The 17,668-nt window shown below is 42.8% G+C and overlaps 1 pseudogene; it reads left to right on the top strand.

Moving 5' to 3' along the window:
• The first annotated feature begins 12,463 nt into the window (after window positions 1–12,463).
• Window positions 12,464–14,217, top strand: LOC141983792 (E3 SUMO-protein ligase ZBED1-like; annotated as a pseudogene).
• Window positions 14,218–17,668: the final 3,451 nt, after the last annotated feature.

Below are 17,668 nucleotides of genomic sequence, written 5' to 3'. Positions count from 1 at the left end.
TATATCCCCTATTTCTTCATTCTCCAGCCTGATCCCACTCTCATTGAGTTATATCTGGTCACATGGTCTTACCAGGTATGAGACCATGTCACACAACACAACAGATGCTATGTAATAGTCGGACCCCCATGCAACACTGCAGCACAAAGCCTCATTGTAAAATACACTCCTAACAGAATGCATGGGAATGAAGCAGTGTTGTAGAATAACGAATGTCTTCCCCAATCTGTGCAAAAGTTGGAAAGCATATAGTGAATGAGGAAGGAGGCTGAAGAAAGAGAAAGGATGGTCTGTGATTAAGGCATTAGTTGAGGACTCAGAACAGCTTGGTTCTATGCTGGACTCTGCCACAAACGTTCTATGTCAGGGTGGGCAAGGCACTTGATCCACAGTTTTCAGAGGTGGCAACTGTGTGTTCCTCATTGTACGAGTTCCCAGGGTGAGACCCTAATTTTCAGAAATGCTGAGTGCTCACAACTCCAACTGAGGTCAACAGCAGCTGCTGTTGCTCAGTGCATCTGAGGAACTTGTCCAGGTACGTCTCATGTCAGGCATCCCATTATAGAGGCACCCAAAATTGGTGGACACTTGAAAATTATGGCTGATTCTCCCAGTGTCTCAGTTTCCCATCAGTAAAATGGAGATAATGATACTTGCTGTCTCACAGGGGTGTTGTGAGGATAAAATTCATTAATGTTTGTGAAGTGCTCAGTTACTACAGTGATGAGCACCATAGGAAAAGCCCATGAGGCAATGATGAGTTTGAATTCAGGGCAGGTTTTGTGTAATAAACAATGCCTGGATTCACAGCATGAATGATGAAGGGAAAAAAATGAAATACTGAACAGCTACTCATTCTGTGAGCACCGTACATGCAGTGTGTTGAATTAGGCAGGGGTCCCATGGAAAAAATACAATGTGATCATGTAATTAAGACCATCATAATACGTACACATAAGGGGACCACATTAAGAATATATGGCTGCCTTAATGGACTTTAAAATGCTTCATTTTACAACCTCACGTGATTTTTAACTTCAATAACTAAACATAAATAGTTATATGGAAGTACGTGTGCACATATCTCTCTCTCTCTCATCTGTATGTAGGCCAGGGATCGACAACCTTCGGCACGCAGCCCATCAGGGTAATCCGCTGGCGGGTCGCGAGACACTTTGTTTACAGTGACTGTCCACAGGCACAGCCCCCCACAGCTCCCATTGGCTGGGACCAGAGAACCGCAGCCACTGGAAGCTGCAGGGGGACGTGCCTGTGGACGGTCAACGGAAACAAAATATCTCGCGGCCCGCCAGCGGATTACCCTGATGGGCTGCGTGCCGAAGGTTGCCAACCCCTTATATAGATAGACCCCCACACATGTATGTAGAGCTTCATGAAGCTCAGAATTTGCCATTTCACCATTGTACCACCAGGTGGGATTTGATGTGTTTAGCAATCTCCTAACTGGTCATCCCCGATAGGTGCTAACCATATCCTTTGTTTCACAGTCTATGCAGTCCTTTACATGCTCCGGCTCGGATCGCTGCAAGCAAAACTCAAACACTAGCAGCCTGGCTATTTTCATGCCCTTCAGCTTTCATTCTTTTTGTTGGCCAACTTGCCGTTACATAAATAATTGTGGTTTAAGAGTAGAGCTAAATTCTGTTCCTCTGTTTGATATATTAAACTAACTGCAAATATTCTCAGCTCAGCTTTCTAGGTCAGAGACCAGATGTGCCTCAGAAAGGACATCATGTAAATAAAAAAGAATTTAAAATACAATTCTAAGACTCAATAATTCACACCCATTTGAACTTCACACTTATAGGTAGTTCTCAACAACTACAAATCTGACATGAAAATTGCTATTGTGTTAGTTAGTACAAAACCGGATACATAGGGTGACCATATTTCCCTATGCTGAATATAGGACACCTGGTAAAATTACTCACATTCAAGCGAGTTCAACAGCAATCATATCAGAACTATGCAGTACAAACGTCCAAATTACCATCAAGTTGACTGAGCCCCTGTTAAAAAGAAATACTGCATAGCTGGAGTCTTTTTATTTACCTTCTTATCTTTAAGCCTTTAGGGTTCACACAGGGAGAGGTGACACACACACACACTCCCTTACACCTCTCGCTCGGGAAGGGGGTGGGGGTGGGTTACTGACTGACCCGACCCTCTCTGCCCAGCGCTCTCTGCCCTCCATGCCTGGCTGGGTCCCAAGAACAGACCCGTCTCTCCTCCTACCTGGCGCCATGTCTTCCAAAGGCAACACGTGGGGGGGGCACGCAGGGTCACACGCCTGCCCTCCCCAGATTTCAGCCAAGGTTCACACCAGAATATGGCCAGCAGCAGCACTGCACTGTGCGGGAGGGGAGGGACAGGAGCTGCTTCCAGCCAGAGGTGGGGAAGGGATGGCCTGACCTGTGTCTTTGCAGAGTTCATCTCTCCCCCTCCCTCATGGCTGGAAGCAGCTCCCGTCCTTTCCTGCCTGCATAGTGTCAAAAAACAGCTAACACCTCCAGGCTGCTGCTAGCCACTGACATAACCAAGCCGCCTCCAGTCCCCTGGCTACAGTGCGGGCAGGAAGGGGTTAAGCCCTAAAGATGCATTGTGCACCAGGGCCCAGGGAACCTGACTGCAGGAGCTTCAGCGAACCCAGACAGAGAGGTGGCTAAGCAGGGAAGGCTGCCAAGGGGACAGAGCAGCCCCACGCTCCCTGGGGGCAGGATGCAGGGTGGGGGGACAGGGTGGTGAAGAGGGTGCCTGCAGGGTTGGGGCATGAACAGGCTGGAAATCACTCCCCCCCACTCCAGAGCTTAGCAGAGGGGCTTCCCCGTGCCAGTGCTTTGTGGAGCTTTGGCACATGCAGGGCTTGGCTCCTCCTAGCCAGTACCCCGGGCCTTGGGCTTTCCCGGGGTGCTGGTCCAGTCAGAGGCAGTGGGGAAAGGAAGGAGCCTGCCAGACAGGCCATTGGTGAACTGAGCACTCCGACCAGGGGCTAGTTCTCCACACAGGGCTGTGAGCGGGATGTGCTCCCGCCAGAGGGAATGTGGAGGAACAGCAGGACTGCAGGGGGAAGGGGCAAAGCAGGGTGAGGACAGAGAGAAGGTGAAGCACATAAAGGGCCGATGGGTGGGCAGCAGAGGCAACACAGAATATCAGAGTTGGAAGGGACCTCAGGAGGTCATCTAGTCCAACCCCCTGCTCAAAGCAGGACCAATCCCCAGATCCCTAAATGGCCCCCTCAAGGATTGAACTCACAACTTGGGTTTAGCAGGCCAATGCTCAAACCACTGAGCTATCCCTCCCCCACGTTTCTTTAAACCATGATTTGAGGACTTCAGTAGCTCAGACATAGGTTAGGGGTTTATTACAGGAGTGGGTGGGTAAGATTCTGTGGCTTGTGTTGTGCAGGAGGCCAGACTAGATGATCATAATGGTCCCTAATGACCTTAAAGTCTATGACTCCAGTTACTCAAGTGGAAAGACAACGAACAGTTGAACAGGCTACAGTACTAATGAAATGGTAGGCACAGTTTCACAAATATATGCTAAATTCTGTTGTTTTGTGTGCAAAACCCACAATGTATAGGGATATTTGTACATATGCCCCTGTATATGCACAGTTACCGGTATGATAATGCAATAGGTGTGTACATAAATTTTGTAGGCATGATTAAGTCAGAATTTTGATGATTTGATTCATATATAGTACTGCCAAGGTTTTGCACCTTGGTGCATTTCTACTTGCATAAAAAATGCGACAGCATTCTCCAATAAAAACAGGTAACCGTCATAGCAATATTGCAAGCTCTAGGGACTGATTGTATTCTCCCTTATTCTGGTTTTAGAGTGACATAACTTCACCAGCTTCATTGGAGATACTCCTGATTTACACCCATGTGAGTGAGATCAGAATCAAGCCTCTACTGCTGTGGCCAATACTGCAAAGTGCAAATTTTCCAAGTAAAAGGCAATGAACATGAAATTCCAGATCCATAGTGCAAGTTAAAGAATGTTTGATGTGGGTACATGACTTCCAACTTGGTTTCTCCTCTTAATTTATATAGAAATAGGAGCGTCTGTATAATATCTTCTACCTATCATAAAGCTGGGCATATTTCCTCTTTCCCTATTGTTCTCTTTTCCTTTATTACTCTTTCTCAGCAGTAGATTACTGGCTCACCCGTGAGAGGCAGTTAAAGCCAGAGACTCACCCATAATTAGGGAAACTTGGAATCCTTGACAGTACACACCTGGCTTCTCATTACTACCTGAATTTTATACTTCCAAGTGTTAATCTGTCCTTGAGTTTTGCCTTCAAGTTTCACTCCAGTATTCAGTGAAACCATCAGGCTTTCCAGGCACTGACACCTTGGAAACATCTTCCACATAAAAACCAATCTGAAATGTGTGATTAGTTAACAATTTCTTTGTGTTGATTTCCATGAGGGTAGCATCCTGGGGGGACGAGGGGGGGAACCCAACACAGACAGTAATAAATCTCAATTAAATGTATGGAGTGAGAGGTTGTTATTTTAAGAGGGCTGTTTTATGCAGAGGGAATTATTATGCTCATTGTTATTATTGCGATTGTAGCTTGGTTTTTGAGCGTCTAAGAGTTCCTTACATATTTTGTAATCTTAAGCGTGAGCTTTATCCACACTTCTTCCCTCTTATAAACCAGAGCTGCTGCTATTCTTCATAGCTTTTAATGAAATACATGGATAGCTGGAAGCCAAGAAATGTAGCAATTTAATTCACAATTATTTCCTATGGTACAGTACTAGAATAAATCAGAGCACTAATTTACTAAATACTTTTAGGGAGGCAGTCAACCCTATTAATCAAAATATTTTTAAAATTACATATTGCTACTATGTATCAGAGATTGGCCAAAACCCTAGGTCCAAACATCAGCAGATCCTGTCTTAAGTAAGTTCAAAGGCCTCTGTAGATTGGGATGACTCCTAATTTAGACATTGCTGGTAGTCTGTACTGGTAGCACCATTATTGCTAAAGAGACTGAAGGGTTAAAATCCATTGCTGATGTAATAACCTGGTATACGGATTTGCATAAAGGCCCAAAGTCCAGAATTTGGTCAAGAGGTCAGAGGCCTAGTAAATAGTGATTAGCTAAGAGAAAGCAGAATAATCAAAGATGACCAGGCATATCTTCGCAAAAGCAAGGTTAGCAAAATGCCAGATATTGGGGACAATAATTGTGTCTTATTCAAAGTTGCAAACAAAGCAAAGAAGACCTGTTTCTGTTGTGTTGGTTTCTTCTGCAGGGAGATGTTCTTCCCACACATCCAACCTTGAGTTTATGAAAGGTTCAAGCATGTCAGTATAAGATATGGCCTCCTCCCACCTCCCTTTCCAAGGGACCAATGCCTGCCTTAAAACACAAACGAACAACTTGAAAGACAATCTTTATTGCCATATACTTTCACTGTTTCTTTGCTTTTACCTCTAGTTATGTATTTGTTGGACAATCAAAGGAGCTACTTCATTCCTACGGACCCCAAAACAGAATTCAATATATATATATATATTTTATACTAATACATTTAATTAGTACTTTATTTGTCAACTTGAGACCACAGGCAGAGACATTATGTAACCTTTGACCATTGGCTACTGTGCTATCATGTATTGCAGCTAGACCTATCCGGGAGTGTGGAACTGCCTAACCTACCCAATCACTTTCCCCTGCCCATGGAAAATCCATATATTCCATTGTAATCAATTGATTGACAGGGTCTCTGAGCCCAATAAGCAAGGTGACACTCCGTCAGCGTTGTACATAATAAACCCTGTGCTTGACTTCTACATGGTGTGGATTTATGTCCTTCAGATACATTGATAGGTTAATTTAGAAGCTAAACTTTCTTAATGGAAAAAGGGAGTTTTACCATTGCTGTCAATGGGAGCGAGCTCTGGTGTGACTGTGGTCCTATGTCCTAAGCAGGTAGTAATGCAAAGCTGCATCACACCAGCAGGAGCTATGAGAAGCATTGTGCCTTAGGGAGATGAGTGGAAGACATTGAGCCTGGTGTAAATCAACTGGTGTAAATCAACATTGCACCATTGGCTTTAATGGAGCTATGGCAATTTACACCAGTTGAGGATCTAGTTCGTTGTGCCTCCCAGAGCTCCACACTGTCTAGGGAACGTGTCCACAACACCACACATTCAAAGGGTGCAATGCATGGCTGTTTGGTGATATGGAGGGGAGAGAGGATCATGGCTTGGCCTCCACTGACATGAATGGTATATCAGTACCTTTACTTTCCTGAGTGTAGGATTCAGCTGGCCCTTGTGTTTCTCACACTCTCCTCCTCTATACACCAAGCTTTCCCTAGTTATTTAGTGGAGGAATTCTCTGGAATTTAAGTGCCCCCCTTGCCTTATTTAGCATAAATAATCCATCAGTTCACATGAAAAATCAAAGATAAGAACTAAGCAGCAACAAATTAGCAAACATAGGACTTTGCATATCCCTGCAAACATCAGTAGAAAAACCCCAGGAGAAAACTATACTTGACAAACGGAAAAGGAAATCATCAGAGAAGGAAAAAAAATCTTGTTTTCAAGTTTCTAGCAAGGCATTATAAAGAATGAGAGTAAATACCCAAGTAAAAACAAATAGTGGCTGGTGTCCATCAAGAGGTCCACTGGCACTTCTGTTATGAGCCCTGTTTCAAAAAGGAGTCCTAAGAAGGAGCAGATTTTTTGTTTTTATGACATATTTTACATGCATATTAATGTTCTACATAAAAATATGGTGTCTGTAGTCAGTTATGTGAAATACCATTAATTTCAGTAAAAAGAAAAGGAGGACTTGTGGCACCTTAGAGACTAACCAATTTATTTGAGCATAAGCTTTCGTGAGCTACAGCTCACTTCATCAGAATGCATCTGATGAAGTGAGCTGTAGCTCATGAAAGCTTATGCTCAAATAAATTGGTTAGTCTCTAAGGTGCCACAAGTCCTCCTTTTCTTTTTGCGAATACAGACTAACATGGCTGCTACTCTGAAATTACACCCACATGGACCTCCATAAGTCAGCTTCCATGCCCTCTTCCACACGTGTCACTAGGGAAAGGCCAGGACCACACTACTGCTCCACATGTGACTAATGGTTAAACTGTACTTTCATACATCCTGTATTGCACCTATAGAAGAGAGATTTGCCCCATGGTTACTTACAAACCTATGTTTCCTTTACAGGAATTTAGTACTATGTTTATGCTAGGGATTGGAATTACCTTGTTTATTTTCATCAATGTGTCCAGATATGTGTCCATAGCCTCTACCACTGTACCTTAGCACTGCACAAACATCATCAGGTTTATCTACATAATATCACTGAGTTGGAAATTATCAACCCTATTTCACAGACGGAATTTCACGGAAAGGTTAAATGATTTGTGAAAGGTCACACAAAGTAATGCATCTGATGAAGTGAGCTGTAGCTCACAAAAGCTTATGCTCAAATAAATTGGTTAGTCTCTAAGGTGCCACAAGTACTCCTTTTCTTTTTGCGAATACAGACTAACACGGCTGCTACTCTGAAACAAAGTCTGTGGAAAAGCTAGGAACTAAACACAGATCTTCTCCATTCCAGACCTTCCAGTCCATTGCCTTAACCAAAACAGGACTCCTTCCAATCTCTAACATCACTCAAAGCAACAAAGACTTAAACATGGGCCATGGTTTATGTAGGTGAGTAGTGCTACTGAAGACAATGGGGCTACTCATGGGAGGCAAAGTAACTCACATGTTCAATTCTTTGTAGGATTGTGTCCTTACTTTGTAAAGCTACCCAGTAAGGGCTAAATTGTGCCTTTGGGCATAGACCTGAGTAAAGAATGGTGCATAAACTGCTCAATCCTTGGAGTAGCTCTGGGAAGTATTGTATTTAACTCATTAGATAGCTAATGTAATGCCAATATTTAAGAAGGGCTCTAGAGGTGATCCTAGCACCTACAGACTGATAAGTCTAATGTCAGTATCAGGCAAATTAGTTGAAATAATAGTAAAGAATAAAATTGTCAGACACCTAGAAGAACATAAATTGTTGCGCAAAAGTCAACATGGTTTCTGTAAAGGGAGATCATGTCTTGCTAGTCTATTAGAGTTCTTGGAGGGGGTCAACAAACATGTGGACAAGGGGGATCCAGTGGACATAGTGTACTTAGATTTCCAGAAAGCCTTTCACAAGGTCCCTCACCAGAGGCTCTTATGTAAATTAAGTTGTCATAGGATAAGAGGGAAGATCCTTTCATGGATTGAGAACTGGTTAAAAGACAGGGAATAAAGGGTAGGAATAAATGGTAAATGTTCAGAATGGAGAGGGGTAACTAGTGGTGTTCCCCAAGGGTCAGTCCTAGGACCAAATCGCATTCAACTTATTCATAAATGATCTGGAGAAAGAAGTAAACAGTGAGATGGCAAAGTCTGCAGATGATACTAAACTGCTCAAGATAGTTAAGACCAAAGCAGACTGTAAAGAACTTCAAAAAGATCTCACAAAACTAAGTGATTGGGCAACAAAATGGCAAATAAAATTTAACGTGGATAAATGTAAAGTAGTGCACAGTGGAAAAAATAACCCCAATTATACATACAATATGATGAGGGCTAATTTAGCTACAATTAATCAGGAGAAAGATCTTGTAGTCATTGTGGACAGTTCTCTGAAGACGTCCACGCAGTGTGCAGCGGCAGTCAAAAAAGCAAACGGGATGTTAGGAATCATTAAAAAAAAAGAGAGAAAATAAGACGGAGAATATCTTATTGTCCCTATATAAATCCATGGTACACCCACATCTTGAATACTGCATACAGGTGTGGTCCCCTCATCTCAAAAAAGATATACTGGCATTAGAAATGGCTCAGAAAAGGGCAACTAAAATGATTTGAGGTTAGGAACAGGTCCCATATGAGGAGAGATTAAAGAGGCTAGGACTTTTCAGCTTGGAAAAGAGAAGACTAAGGGGGGATATGATGGAGGTATATAAAATCATGAGTGGTGTGGAGAAAGTGAATAAGGAAAAGTTATTTACTTGTTCCCATAATATAAGAACTAGGGGCCACCAAATGAAATTAATGGGCAGCACATTTAAAACAAATAAAAGGAAGTTCTTCTTCACTCAGCGCACAGTCAACCTGCAGAACTCCTTGCCTGAGGAGGTTGTGAAGGCTACGACTATAACAGGGTTTAAAAGAGAACTGGATAAATTCATGGAGGTTAAGTCCAGTAACGGCTACTTGCCAAGATGGGGAAGAAATGGCGTCCCTAGCCTCTGTTTGTCAGAGTGTGGAGATGGATGGCAGGAGAGAGAGCACTTGATCATTACCTGTTAGGTTCACTCCCTCTGGGGCACCTGGCATTGGCCACTGTCGGTAGACAGGATACTGGATGGACCTTTGGTCTGACCAGTATGGCCATTCTTATGAGGCACAATCCCTTCCTGCTTTCCCCTTGCTCTGGGGAAGAGTAAGTTGCTGCTACCTATACGAGCCCTGCTGGTTGCCACACACCAGAGGGGAAGAACTAAGGCTCCACCCATTCCCTGCCACCCTCTACCCATCTACTCCAGCATACCCCTATGCAGACATGTAAGGGAAGTTCTTACTCCCTTTCATTCCTCAATGTAGGTGCGTAGTCCAAGTCACATCCTACCCCAGATAATATCTCTGATCTTAACCCCTGTCCATGTTCTTCCCTGCCTCTAATAGCTGTTCAGCCAGGTCACAACTCCCTTTTCTGTACTAGAGCTTTTTCCTGCTCCATTGAAATCAATGGGATTTTGCCATTAACGTCAAAGGGAGCAGGATCAAGCCTTTAAAAAAAAATCTAATTTGGATTGTAGTTATACTGATTGACAACTTCACTACAACTGCATTGAATTGCTGTCTAAATCAGTAACGTACTTTGGTATCTTAATTAACTAGAGTCATAGTTGAATTGAATTGGTTTCCTTAGAGATCTTTCAGGGTGCCTGTCAATCCAAAAAGGTATCTTATAAAAATGCTGCTTTTTTGTACTATTGCTTTAGATACAAAGATTTTTTTTTCACCTCCTACCTTCTAGTTCTTACATTCTTATTTCCTATTTCACTCCTATTGCCTTTTTTAATATATTCTTTTCTCTGCTCTTATATTTTAATTATCATTCTATTTGACTTTAATTATTTTCTTTTTTAGCTAACTCCTGTCTTACACAGCGCACTATCTCACCATCCCTTTCAGTAAAGCTCTATTAGCTTCACCTGCTTCTTTTAAATGTCTGTATTTTTCCCCCATTTCTAATCATTCTTTTTTTAACACGTTAGGTGCCTTGGCATATATAGGGCTTGATTCACTCATGTACACTGTTTTTTCAGTGGTGTAAGTGCACTGATTTCAAGAAAGTCACACTTGATTTGTGCCAGTGCAAGTGAGAGAAGAATTAGACCCTAAAGGGAACGGAAATGGCCTGATAGAGGACTGCTGTTTATTGCCCTTTGTAAGATCCTTAACATCATTGTCCCAGACACGCAGAAGTGCAATACAGGAAGTGGTCAATAAACATTCTCTCTCTTTACTCCCATCCCTCCCACTGTTTGTCATCTCTTCCCTTCCCCCATTCCTTCTGGGCCTTATTCTGAACTCATTTACACGGATATCAGTCTAATTGACTTCTGTGCAGCTGCTGCTGACCTACACCGGTGAAAATGAGAGCACAGCCAGGCCCTCTCTTTCTAGTACATTTAGGGTGACCAGACAGCAAATGTGAAAAATCGGGACAGGAGGTGGGGGGTAATAGGAGTCTATATAAGAAGAAGACCCAAACATCGGGACTGTCCCTATAAAATCGGGACATCTGGTCACCCTAAGTACATAGTCTTGGTTTTTCACTTTTTAAATTATCTGAAGTACTACAGCTAGCCTTTTTTCCCCCCCAATGGTACCTAAAGACTGTACTCTACAGCAGTATGCTGCAGTTATCATTTAATGAGACACTTCCTAGTGTTGTCCACACTTACATCAGAAAGGCTACTTAAATAAGCTGATGTGCTGCAGCACAAGTAACTCATTCAAGTAGCCACAATGGCCATTACAGTAGTGCAAAAAAAGATATGAATGGAAGTCCCGTGTTCTAAGGGTAAGGCAACTCCAGCTATGTAAAAATTAAAAAAAAGAGGAATACAACTCGCCACTGGCTATTCCCATGCTTCTGACAAAATTCCTTCCCTGACTGTTGAATGTAAATTATTCATATTTTCGTTAGGGCTGTCAATGAATTGCAGTTAATTCAAACTAACACAAAACAAATTAATTAGATTTTTAAAATAGGGATTAATCGCAGTTTTAATAGCTCTGTTAAACAATAGAACACCGATTCAAATTTATTATAAACATTTGTGCATGTTTTTCTACATTTTCAAATTTATTGGTTTCAATTACAACACAGAGCACAAAATGTACAGTGTTTATATTATTCTGATTACAAATATTTGCACTGTAAAAAAACCATCAGTATTTTTCAATTCACCTCCTACAAGTACTGTAGTGCAATCTCTGTCATGAAAGTGCAATTTACAAATATAGAATTATTATTATATTTTTAGGGCTGTAAATTAATCATAGTTAACACAAGCGATTAATGTAAAACAAATTAACACTTTTTTTAAAGAGCGTTAATAGCACACCGCTGTTTTGATTCTTTTCACCTACTATACTTTGGCACAGTTCTACTGTGTTCTCATGATCTGGAGCGATTAAATATCAGAAAAAGTTAATGAAGCAAAGCAGCAAAAGTTGAGGTCTTTTGAATGGGACGTTTATTTAAAAAAAAACTTCCTGATGGCTCTCTGTAACTATTGCAATGCTGAGTTCCAATACCATCTAAGTACTATGCAGTACCACCTATGCACTAAACATGCTTTCACTTTCAGTTCTTCTGCTACAGATAACCCACCGACCTTGGGCTGTGCCTCCACAAAGAGCCTGGCATGGCACCACCCATGCTCCTCCCCGAAGCCCACTCCTGCTTGCCCTTCCCCCTGGGTCCCAGCCCAGGCAACAGGCAAGCTGCTCCTCTTCAGTGCTGCTGGGGCTAGGGGACTGGGACTTGGGGTGGCTGGGGCCACGCAGCTCAGCGCTTGGGGGTCAGAGGTGCCGTGTGCCACTAGTCCTCCCAGGTGTTGGGGGGGGGGCCCCACACACTGCCTGCCCCATGCTTGGGGGGTCTGGATGCACTGGGGCGGTACACCACCCTCCCTGTGCTCAGGGGCTGACGGAGGGCTTCCTGCCCAGCGCTCGGAGCTGGGAGAGCCGCTAGCCCATCTGTCTGATGCTTGGGGGTGGGCCTGGCCATGGCATAGCCTCCCCACAGCTAGCAGTTCACCCGCCACCCATGCCACTGACAGCAAATGAATCCCACCAGCCATGAAAGATTATGCTTACAAAGTTTCAGGATTGTGACAAGCCCATGGGTCAAAGTACAACAGCTTAACTAATCCTATGGCAAAGTGGATAGCTATGAACTGCAGACCACTCAACCTTGTAAATGATAGAGAGCTGAGAGATGTTATTCAAATTGCACCTTCCATTCAGTCATACACCTTGCCCTCCTGAAGAACTATTGCATCATGAATACATGACCTATGTCACACCGAGAAGGCTACCAAGGTGGAGCTTCTGAAAAATGCACAAGCTGCTGCTTTGACTGGTGATCACTGGACATCCTTGAGCAATCACAGCTATTTTGGAGTCAAGGCATACCTGACTGATGCTGCATGGACACGTCAGTCATTTGCTTTAACAGTAACACATACTGAAGAGACATTATGCTGAAGCACGGGCAGAGCATTCTTGGATGTTGCGAAAGAATGAAATATTCAAGAAAAAGTAACTATTAGTATTGACAGTGCATGTAGTATGATAGCAGCAGACAGTCACTGGCCTTTTGACCACATGATGTACATTGCTCACAGTCTGCAGCAATCCATTACAGTAGCATTCAGTGCTGGTGGTTTTGAAAATGTGCTGGCAAAATGTAGAAAACTTGTGGGCCATTTCAAACACAGTCCAGCTCACAGTAAAGAGGTAGGAATACAACAAGCTGCAAATTGACAGAAACAAGAACCTCTTGTACAAGATATTTCAACCAGATGGAACTCCACATTGGGTATGGTTCAGTGCCTGTTAACGCCGACAGACCCCGCTCATTGGCAAGTGGGATTGAACCGGAGACCTCTAGAGCTTAGTACATGAGCCTCTACCGCATGAGCTAAAAGCCAGCTGGCTCTTAGCTAAGGCTGTAGAGCAGACTCATTTTATCTCTCTCTTTTTAAGTGGTCTTGGTGCCACTAGATGGGACAGAACACCACACCCAGGAGGTGTATGAGTTACACCTCCTCCGCAATAGAGCCACTATCACAGCCACATTAGGTCTTCAAAAAACACAAATCTATCAGTGCTGACAAGTAAAGATTTTGAAAAACTGCAAAAGCTAGAAACTCTGCTTCAGCCCTGCACGTCTGTGACTCAACTCCTTGGGTGGGAATTGTAGGTCTCCTAGTCAATGGTTTTACTCTCATTCTGCCATATATTTCGTGTTATGGCAGTCTCGGATGATGAGCCAGCATATGTTGTTCAATTTAAGAACACTTTCACTGCAGATTTGACAAAACTCATAAAAGGTACCAAAATGAGATTTCTAAAAGATAACTACAGCACTCAACCCCAGGTTTAAGAATCTAAAGTGCCTTCCAAAATCTGAGAGGGACGAGCTGTCATAAGTCTTAAAAGAGCAACACTCCAATACAGAGCCCAAACCATCAAAAAAAGGAAATCAACCTTCTCTTAGTGGCATCTGACTCAGATGAGGAAAATGAATGTGCATCGGTCCACACTGCTTTGGGTTATTATCAAGCAGACTCCATCATCAGCATGGTAGCATGTCCTCTGGAATGGTGGTCAAAGCATGAAGGGGCATATAAATGTTTAGCATATCTGGTATGTAAATACCTTGCAATGCCAGCTACAACAGTGCCATGTGAACACCTGTTCTCACTTTCAGGTGACGTAAATAAGAAACAGGCAGCATTATCTCCTGTAAATGTAAACAAACGTGTTTGCCTTAGCGACTGGCTCATGGGTGAGCAAACTATGGCCCAGGGGCCGCATCCAGCCCTCCAGATGTTCTAATCCTGCCCTCGAGCTCCAGCCAGGGAGTGGGGTCGGGGCCTTACCCTATTCCGCATGGCTCCCACAAGCAGCGGCATGTCCTCCCCCCGGCTCCTATGCCTAGGGGCAGCCAGGGGTCTCCACACACTGCCCCCACCCCAAGCACCACTCCCACAGCCAATGGGAGCTGCAGGGGCAGTGCAGCTCCGTGTAGGAGCTGATGTGAATACAGAGCAAGGAACATGTGCAAATGCCAGCCAGAAGGGGGAAAAATGCTCACATGTTCCATTGATTCAGGGTTGACTGCTAGGTTTGATGGGGTGGAGCTAGCAGGGCTATTTTCTCATTCAGACTCCCTTCTGCAAAATGCAGCTCCCTGCAGGGAAGGTTATATAGTAGGAACAGATTGCTTCTGTAAAGTTAAATTTTGATAAATGAACCTAAATGAATAGATCCATGCAAAGTTTATAAATGATCTGTCTTCTCTTATGGAGGAGGCAACATATGTACTATTTTATTCATAAATGGTGAGCCTAAATAAAAGCTGCAGCAGTTGAATATTCTTATTACATAGGCCCAGATTCACCTGGCTTCTTTGTGTCACTCTATCAAGATAAAACTGCTGTAAACCCAACAGCCAATCAGTGCTTTGAATCACTGAAATTGACCAGTGAACCCTATCCTTTCATACTTCTATTGAGGTGGGAACCATTGTGCTAGGTGCTGTGCAAACACACATTAAGACAAAAAGCCAGATTTATCTTTACCTTGAGCTTGTTGTAGTCCATTACACCAGCACAGTAAAAAGCTACCATTCTGATTTGACAGCTTTTTACACCCACCTTGCACTAGTATAATTGACTGCCCAAGGCAACAGTGAATGGGAACCACAGTCCCTGGCCCCAGACAACTACCTTTCTAATTCTTCTACATCACAATGGTATCAGTTCTAAAAGCAGACAGCTATATTTATAGGCTAAGAAAGGCCTCTGAAAAACCCATTTTGTGATGTGATTAAATTGTGGTTGCACCTGAAGCCATTATATGAGTGGTAATGAGATTCCTCACAGAACCTGTCCCTTAATATGCACTATAATTAGAGAAAACTTGCATCCTAACAGACAGTTTTTCCAGAGTGAGGGGGGGGAGGGAGCAAACCACATATTTAGCCAAAGCACCTCTGTATATCGGTCTCAGCATAGAGCCATGCAAATGTGCACTCAGAAAATTAGCACAGCTAGAAAGCAAATATCCCACAGGGCAAATCAATCCCCAGCAAAGGATAATGGGAACCCTGTTCAAGCAGCTGTGTCCTGCCCTCTGCACATTAGCACCTGTCGGTGGAAGCAATCAGTGTTGGTCAATGGACAGCTCTCCTTACAGCTCAATTCACACAAGGATCATTAGCTGGAACCAACACAGTGGCACCCCATACTGCCAAATGGTGCCCCTTTCTTTCTAAACGCTGGCAAACAAGGACTTCTCCAAACAGCTGGCACTGCTCCTTTTAATCTTTTTTTTTTCCTTTTGCCTCCGTTTTGCCCTTTTCACAGTGTGCAAGGAGAGATCTACCAGAAGGTAGAAATTAGGTTATTCAACTTAATTTCAGTATGTGTTCCACTACTGGGTTTAAGAGCAGTCTTGATTGGCACAAGTCTCTTATATTCAATCAAAGCCAGACAACAACATTTAATCCATTATATCAGTTTATAATTATCTGACTTGTACTTATTTATCAATAAGGACCTTGATTTATCACTTTCAAAAGGTGGAGGGAGGATGGGTGAAGGACAGCATTGGAGAATGTGATGGCAGCCTGGAATTTTAATTACTCTCACTGGGATTGAGAAATTTTGCAGGAATGTCCTTTTATGATTGAATACAACTTAACAGACCTCACCATACAACAAATGACAACTTGATTCTTATAGCATTTTTGCATATGAACTGCACCACAGTGATTTGTGGAGTTAATTACATAGCTAAAGCAGAAAGAATTGTGGTATAAGCAAGATAGAAGAGATGCTTTCAACAAGAGTTGAAATACTATGGTGAGCCAATAGGACAGAGCAATAAAGGATGAATCCTGTGGTATTTTTCTAGTTGGCAGGAGGTTCAGAGGAGAAGGCTCTCTCCCAATGGTGAAGTTGCAAGGAGGCCTGTTCTGGATGGTAATAAAAATCAAAGGATTGCCAATATTTTTAGAAATTAAGAGTAGAAATTACAATTTGCAGTCCCGGTATCTAGCTACTTAAAGAGCTCCCCATCACCATAACAACTGGCCATGCCTCTGAAGTAGTGAAATACAGATGGGGAGCTGAGGCAGAGAGATCAAAATCTCAATGCAGTAAACTCCATGGGATTAGTCACATGCTCAGAATTAAGCATGTATTGCTTTACTGTTTTGGGTCCGATGGGCTTAATCCAAATACCACCGATATCAATAGGAATCCTTCCCAAGGTCCATAGGAAATCTGCAGCAAAGTTAGAAAATGAGTTCAGTCCTCCCAAATCCCAGTTCAGTACCTTATACACATTAACATCCTGCCTGCCTCTAGAGTATCTGAGGACAATACCAGACATAAGACATCCCCATGAGGATTGTGTTTGAGGTGCCAACAAGTGCTTTTAAAGATGAACAGCTGGTCAGTGTACTGGAAAACTATTGGATATATATAAACTGACATTTAAACAGGAAAGAACCAGGAGACTAACTACATTCTGAATCTATGCCAAAGTACCTGGGTATTACAGAGCATTTATCATCTAAGGTCACACGTTTCTAACACATACGCACAGTGCTGAGTACAACTTAGTGGATAGTGGGGTTGGGGTGAAATCCTTGACCATTCATTTAAGTGTAAAATTAAATTCCATTATCATCAGGTTCTCACCCTGTATTCATTTGCTTTCCATGAATATTCAAGCCTTTGGAACTTTCCTAGTGTAATTCCTTGTGAAGAGTTCATATTTATCATAAAAAAAGAGTCTCTAGATGTGAATTTCAAAACCATATGTTGTTGATGAGCTATATAGGGCATCCAGTCAGCAAACCATCTGACCTGGCACTGCCCAAATACCCAGAAAATATTCACTCATTTAATTTTTCATGGATTTCTCAAAATCTGGCACAGGGAAAATTAAAATTTCTATTTCTGCAATATGTACCCAATGTCTTAAAATGTTACCATTCCTAATATTTCAGTTTCTGCTCTTGGAAGATGATCAAGAATTCTCATGTGCTCATCAGGCATTGGTGGCTGGGACTTAGGCTTCCCCTTCACAGCGGTGATTCAACCATTGAGACACTGCCCAATCTCAGAAAAACATGAAAATAAAAACAGTGAAACACCATTTACTTTCTCCTAATGACAGGTTTCAGAGTAACAGCCGTGTTAGTCTGTATTCGCAAAAAGAAAAGGAGGACTTGTGGCACCTTAGAGACTAACCAATTTATTTGAGCATGAGCTTT

Source organism: Natator depressus, chromosome 3, assembly GCF_965152275.1.
Source record: "Natator depressus isolate rNatDep1 chromosome 3, rNatDep2.hap1, whole genome shotgun sequence".
NCBI classification, from domain to species: domain Eukaryota; kingdom Metazoa; phylum Chordata; order Testudines; family Cheloniidae; genus Natator; species Natator depressus.
This window is presented reverse-complemented; position numbering and strand designations above follow the sequence as displayed.